Genomic DNA, 7,811 nt, shown 5'->3' with positions numbered 1-7,811 from the left:
TTATGGAACAGTGGTTCCACCCCTTCTCCATATCCATGAAAACGTATTCCAAGACCCCTGGGGGAAACTGAAACTGTAGTTAGTACCAAACCTAATATATAACATAACATTTTTTTTCCTATATATACATACCTATGATAAAATTTAAATTATAAATGAAGCACAATAAGAGATTAACAAAAACAATGAATAATAAACTAGAGCAATTTTAACCATGTGGTATAATAAAAAAGTTTTAAGACTTATGAATCATCTATTACTGCAATTTTCCTTTATAATGCTTTTGGACTACGGTTGACCATGGGTTACTGGGACGACAGGAAGTAAATCTGTGAATAAGGAGGGACTATTATAAACTTTGCCTCAAACTTACCATTTTAAACCAGTTTGAGGGGGGGACTCTTCACCGGGTCTGGCAGCTGAAGCTCGGCTCTCGGGTTACCGCTGCAGCGACATCCCCTGGTCCCACCGATACCACTGCTGCTCCCGCCCCTTTGCTCCTCGGCTGCGCAATGGGCACCTGCGACGACAAGTACGACTACCTCTTCAAAGTTGTCCTTATTGGTGATTCTGGTGTTGGAAAGAGTCATCTCCTATCTCGAGTTACTTGAAATGAGTTTAATCTGGAAAGCAAAAGCACTATTGGATTAGAGTTTGTAACAAGAAGCATCCAGGTTGATGGAAAAACAATAAAGGCACAGATTTGGGACACAGCAGGGCAAGAGTGATACCGAGCTATAACATCAGCGTACTATCGCGGAGCTGTAGGTGCCTTATTAGTTTATGACATTGCTAAACATCTTACATATGAAAATGTAGAGTGATGGCTGAAAGAACTGAGAGATCATGCTGACAGCAACATTGTTATCATGCTTGTGGGCAATAAGAGCGATTTAAGTCATCTCCGGGCAGTTCCTACAGATGAAGCAAGAGCTTTTGCAGAAAAGAATGGTTTGTCACTCATCGAGACATCTGCTCTAGACTCCACAAATGTAGAAGTTGCTTTTCAGACAATTCTAACCGAGATATACCGTATTGTTTCTCAGAAGCAAATGTCAGACAGACGTGAAAATGACATGTCTCCAAGCAACAGTGTGGTTCCTATTCATGTTCCACCAACCACTGAAAACAAGCCAAAGGTGCAGTGCTGTCAGAACATGTAAGGCGTTTTTCTTCTCCCCTAGAAGGCTGTGTATAGTCCATTTCCCAGGTCTGAGATTTAAATATATTTGTAATTCTTGTGGTCACTTCTGTGTTTCATTACTTCCTCATACTTATGAATTTTTCCATGTCCTAAACCTTTTGATTTTAGCTTTATAAAATCATCCACTTTGCCCCGAATGACTGCAGCTTTTTTTTTTTTTTCCCATGCTATGGCTTCACTAGCCTTAGTTTAATAAACTGAATGTTTGAATTCCTCAATTATTGTTTACTTTTCATCATGGAAGCCTGTCACTGTAGGACACAGTAGAACTTGATCACTTGATGCGTGGACCTATTGGTCTTGATCAAATCAAACTAAAAAGACCCTAGAAATAAGCTATTATGCCACAGAGCAGGTTATAAGTAATACACTCTTCTCTCAATGCAGTGTGTATTTTGACAAATCTAAGAATTGCCCTGTAAACATAGCAAGATTTTGAGAGTTTGAAAGTTTTCCATTATTCTGTAAGTCAATTCTAAAATGCCTTAATAGGTTTATGTAGTTTAGTAAACTTTATTTTAAATTTTTTTGTAAGCATCAAAATTGATTGGCGTGGGGGGCCCTTTTTTCTGGACCAGAATTATCTTAATAAATACAAAAGACTGTTATGGTTTGGGTAGGGGTATAGTTACGTAGCTGTAAGTTAAATAGTGCTGCCTGGCAGGCTGGAAACTAGAAAGACTGAGGTGCCTCTGTTTCAGTGATCAGCCCAAACCGTTTAACTGATCTCATTTCCCAGCAGTAGATTATGTGGCATTTTATTGCTTAGGCAGTAACAGGTTTAATGCTGGACGTGTCAAATTTTGAAGTGTTAATTTTGTTTTAAAACCTTCCAGTGAGCGAAATGCAACCTAGTTTTATCACCATATCCACCAACAGGCATGGGTAATTATTTTAACAATGCTTATCTTTGAATTTTACAGTGTATAATGGAATACAGTCCAGTTAAATCTTTGGTTTTGGTGTCTAAAGAATACAGAGGGAGGTAATTTATGCTCAAGGGGTATCATTTAAAGGCATGGATTCTTTTAGTATGTTAAATGAAATAGTACCTTGAGTTCAAATAGAATGCATTTAGGCATTGCAGAGACCTAAAATAATTTTTTCCACTACATTATTGAAATCAATGGAGCTACTAAATAGTTTCTTATTCAGAAATGTGCACGCTAATATTTAGTTTTACTTCCTTGTGGATAATATTAAGCACTTACTCTGCAGTTTTCTGAAACTTGTCAACTGCAGTGATACTATTCAGGATGATGGAATATCTGAAAAAATATATATGTGGGAGCTTGCATAGATTGGTATGTTTCATAGTTAATTTTCTGTCTTTTGCGGTGCTCATGATGTGTGGAGCACACGGAAGGCATTGCTGTAGTCAGTCATTTTTGGTTCTCTTCTGTAGCCATTTTATTATTTTAGTGTATTGGTTATAAAGATACTACTGTCTGTAAATTGCTACTTTGTATTTTATGCATGCTCTGTAACTTGATTTTTTTTTTTTTTAGTTACTGATTTGGAATATATTCTCATTCTAATAAACAGTTATAGGGGTACTGTTCAAAAAAAAAAAAATAAACCAGTTTGAATGTACAGCCCAGCAGCATGAAGTATGTTCCCAATGTCATGCAGCTATTGCTATGAACTTTTTCATCATCTCAAGCAGAAATGCTGTAGTCGTTAAACTACTAACTCCTGTCCTCCCCTGACCCCGGCACTGGGTAGCCTCAGGTCAACTGTCTATGAATTTAACTACTCTGGGTGCTTCACGGGAATGGAATCCCACGATGTCTGGCTAAGTTCATTCAGCACAAGATCTTTGAGTTTCTTCCCTGTTAGAGCATGTGTCAGAATTCATTGTTCCTTTTTAAGACTGAATAAAAGGCCCAGAAATGGACAAACCACATTTCACCTACCCGTTCACCCCTCAGTGGACGCTTGGGTTGCTTCTACCTTTTGGCTATTGAACAATAACGCTGCTGGGAACAATGGTATACAGGTCGTATTTGTTTTTAATTATCTTCAAAATGGGAGAAACGTTAATTAAATGGAATTTGGTAGATAAAAACTTCAAACACCTAGGTCCCGTGGGGGGAAAAGAAGTTTTGTGGGTGGTGAAGCCGGAGGAACTTCTGCTCAAGGGCACAGCTGTTTCCTGGTTGAGTTTTCTTCCTTGTTCTCTTGTGTGAACCTTTTCATCCATAACCAGTTATCAGGCATCTGACTGGAGTAATAATAGTTTTGAATCAGGGGAGAGAGAGCAGCCTGACACTAAATATACCCTCTGACTATGAAATGATTCCCAATTTCAAATAGGCTCAATGTGCCTCTTAATGTGGGTAACTATTGAAGCTGGGTGACAGTATGTGGGGACACTGTATGGTATTCTTTTTAATTGTAATGTTTTAAATTAATAAGAAAATTTTGAAAATTTTAAAACTTTATCTTAGGGTGAAGGAAAAAGGGTCATTTTACGTTCGGGTCCACCTCGGGAGCTGGCAGTCTGAGACTTGGTACACACCCTTGGTTCCCCAGGAGGCCTCCCGGCCCTGGAGGGCTGTCAGTGAGCCACCTGGGGTTATTCCTCTCCCCTTCATCCTCTGACCCCAGAGCTGCACTGAAATGAATTCTTTTAAAATGAACTTTCTGGGTGGGAGAAGAGAGAAGAGAGGGGGGCAGAGCCTCTGGGGTCCTGGGCAGCGCATTTGTCTTCTGCTGCCCCCTGGGGGGCCTGCCATCCTGAGGGGCAGGCTGTGAAATGCTGCTACCTTCAATCCACAACCCCTCCTCCTTATATTAAGACCTTTAACAAAAGAAGGAACATTAAACCAGATAGTGATACTCCATCACTTTCATGTGGCCCTGGAACATCTGTTGAGAAACCACACACTGTGGGGTGAGTCACTGGGGTCCGGCCTCGCATTGGCTGGGAGAATCTCCTGATCCTGCAGTTGGAGGAAAACCGGTCTGGCTGATGGGAAGGAGCCAGCAGCAACTGCTTGGCTGGGGCTAAGCTGGAGCACGCTGCTAACCCGTTGGCCTCCCGGCTCTCCTGCTCCACCCCCCCCCCACCCCATCCCCGACAGTGTGTGTGACTTCCCGAAACTGTCTGTGAAGTTTGGAGGAGAGTCCCAGCTAATTCAGAAGGACGAGAGACAGTCCACGGCCTTGCCAGCAAAATCTATGTGAGCCTCTGAGCCATGCAGAACAGGTCTGGTTTCAATTATCTGACAAGCTGGTCTCCTGGATGGCAGTTCTGATGTGATTGGAAACCTGGGGAAGCCTCTTAATCCTGTAGGAAAATCACACTTTCCATAAGCAGCGGCTCAATCCTGGTTTGGATCTTGAGACGTGTCTGGCAGGCGGCTCCCAAAGCAGCCCCCCAAAGGGCAGAGTCCTGCGTGAGACCTGTATAGGGAGTTCTGTGAAACCCTAGAAGGTGGCGTGCTCGGGTTCTCCCATGGCCACTGTCTAGAAGGGGCTGCTGTAGTTACCACAGGCTCCTGTCCTCTGGGCCAGTCCTCAGCCAGCTCTTTCCTTCCCTCCATCTCTGGACACCTCCCTCTGTGGACCATGGACGTATCTTTCCCATCTTCTGGAAACATTATTTGAGAAAAAGAGCAAAGATTTTATCTTAAATATTTCTGCACAAAGAGCATTTGGGGCAATATAGATTTCTTAGGGATTGGTTAAAAGGGGATGGGAGGAGGGACCACACAATGTCTAAAAATGTCAGCACTAGAACAAATCAAAGTCTTCATATGACCCATCTTAGTTTTGAACTTACACAATTTGTTTCTTCTAATCCTCATCACAGTTGATATAAAGCAGAATCCTGATTTTATAGGTGAAGTTTGGTTAAGTATCTTGTTCAAGGTCATATGTATGGTAAGTGGCAGAGTTGACATTTGCAACCCTAAGCCAGAGATCATGTTCTATCACTAAGCTGCACTCCCAAAGGCATTTAAGAGAGTACCCTGGCCAGGTGTGGTGGTGCATATCTGTAATCTCAGCAGCTCTGGAGGCAGAAGCCAGAGGATCCCAAGTTCAAAGTCAGTCTCAGCAATTTAGCAAGGCCCTAAGCAACTCAGCGAGACCCTGTCTCTAAATAAAATATAAAAAGGACTGGTTACTTCCCCTAGGTTTACTCCCTGGTGAGAGAGAGAGAGAGAGAGAGAGAGAGAGAGAGAGAGAGAGAGAGAGAGAGAGAGAACCCTGTATTCATCAAGGCTGAGGCTCTGGGGTTCTAAGACAAACCATGCAATTTTTTTATTTTTATTTTTTGCATTTTCATCTTTGTATTTTTTGAATAAGTATTGATTCCTGTTCTTTTTTTTTCTTTGTGATCTCAACAGTTTTTTTTATTGGTTGTTCAAAACATTACATAGCTCTTGACATATCATATTTCATACATTTGATTCAAGTGGGTTATGAACTCCCATTTTTACCCCATATACAGACTGCAGAATCACATCAGTTACACATCCATATTTTTACATAACGCCATACTAGTGACTGTTGTATTCTGCTACCTTTCCTATCCTCTACTATCCCCCCTCCCCTCCCCTCCCATATTCTCTCTCTACCCCATCTACTGTAATTCAATTCTCTCCCTTGTTTTTTTTTCCCTTTCCCCTCACAACCTCTTATATGTAATTTTGTATAACAATGAGGGTCTCCTTCCATTTCCATGCAATTTCCCTTCTCTCTCCCTTTCCCTCCCACCTCTTGTCCCTGTTTAATGTTAATCTTTTCCTCATGTTCTTCCTCCCTGCTCTGTTCTTAGTTGCTCTCCTTATATCAAAAAAGACATTTGGCATTTGTTTTTTAGGGATTGGCTAGCTTCACTTAGCATAATCTGCTCTAATGACATCCATTTCCCTGCAAATGCCATGATTTTGTCATTTTTTAGTGCTACGTAATACTCCATTGTGTATAAATGCCACATTTGTTTTTTTATCCATTCATCTATTGAAGGGCATCTAGGTTGGTTCCACAGTCTAGCTATTGTGAATTGTGCTGCTATGAACATCAATGTAGCAGTATCCCTATAGTACGCTCTTTTAAGGTCTTCAGGAAATAGTCTGAGAAGGGCAATAGCTGGGTCAAATGGTGGTTCCATTCCCAGATTTCCCAGGAATTTCCATACTGCTTTCCAAATTGGCCGCACCAATTTGCAGTCCCACCAGCAATGCACAAGTGTACCCTTTTCCCCACATCCTCACCAGCACTTGTTGTTGTTTGACTTCATAATGGCTGCCAATCTTACTGGAGTGAGATGGTATCTTAGGGTGGTTTTGATTTGCAGTTCTCTGACTGCTAGAGATCAAACCATGCAATTTGTTAATGAAATAACAGGGATGAGAAGCCAATGATCTACCTCTGGTATAACATGTTTGAAAGAGCTGTGCCGACAAATCACAATAGCTAAACTGTGGAGCCAACCTAGATGTCCTTCAGTGGATGAATGGATTAAAAAAATGTGGCATATATACACAATGGAATTTTACTCAGCATTAAAAAGACCAAAACATTGGCATTTGCAGGAAAATGGATGGTGTTGGAGAAGATAATGCTAAGTGAAGTCAGCCAATCCCCCCAAAACAAATACTGAATGTTTTCTCTGATATAGGGAGATTGACTCATAGTGGGATAGGGAGGGAGAGCATGGGAGGAATGGACGAATTCAAGATAGGGAAGAGGGTTGGGAGGGAAAGGGAGGGGGCAGGGGATTAGCAAGGATGGTGGAATGTGATGGTCATCATTATACAAAGTACATGTATGAAGACTTGAATTCGATGTCAACATATTTTATATACAAACATAAATTTAAAAAGCATGGTATTTGCGTGTATTAAGAATTGTAATGCAAAAATAAAAGTAACGTCATCTTAGATTTGGTAGAGGGAAGTGAAAAGAGGGGAGGGCAGGGGATGTGAGTATAAGAAAGATAGAAGAATGAAACAGACATTATTACTGTATGTATGTGACTATATGACCAATGTGATTCTACTCAGAAAAATGAGAAATTATATCCCATCTATGAATGATACATCAAAGTATATAAGTGCATTCTACTGTCATGTATAACTAATTAAAACAAAAAAATTATCCTCTAGATGGGTCAGTGATACTTCACTGTAATGTACCATACTGTGAATTTGTACTACATAGTCAATTATGTGTTTTAGGTAATAAAGGAATAATACATTTGCTGAATTAAAAAAAAAAAAAAAAGAGAGCTGTGCTGACAAGCTACCCTCGGGTAAGCTGGTTAACATCCACTGAACTCCATTTGGAGAGTCAGCATGGGAAATAGCTACGTCATGGTTTGTAATGAGTATTAAAAGCAATCATTTATGTAGCTCTCCCAGGGTTGGACATGGCCCTTTTTAGGAACTTAATAAGGCTACTGTTATTATTTACTCTGGCAATGGTGCCCTCCCATTTCACTCACAGAGTTCCTCTTTGTTTGTGGAAGTAATAAGAAGCCTTGTTTCCTCGGCTGGCAGGAGGAGCTGGGCAAAGGGCAGGCCCTCGTGGGTTCTCACTGATTGGCAGACGGAACCTCTTCCTTGGCCCATCGTCCAGACTTACAACCAAAACT

The 7,811-nt window shown here is 41.0% G+C and overlaps 1 pseudogene; it reads left to right on the top strand.

Moving 5' to 3' along the window:
• Positions 1-512: 512 nt before the first annotated feature.
• On the top strand, positions 513-1,069 carry LOC143382837 (ras-related protein Rab-11B-like; annotated as a pseudogene).
• The last annotated feature ends 6,742 nt before the right edge of the window (positions 1,070-7,811 follow it).

The sequence above is a fragment of the Callospermophilus lateralis genome, chromosome 17, assembly GCF_048772815.1.
Source record: "Callospermophilus lateralis isolate mCalLat2 chromosome 17, mCalLat2.hap1, whole genome shotgun sequence".
Classification (NCBI taxonomy): domain Eukaryota; kingdom Metazoa; phylum Chordata; class Mammalia; order Rodentia; family Sciuridae; genus Callospermophilus; species Callospermophilus lateralis.
The sequence above is the reverse complement of the archived record's forward strand: the minus strand, read 5'-3'. Positions and strand labels throughout refer to the sequence as shown.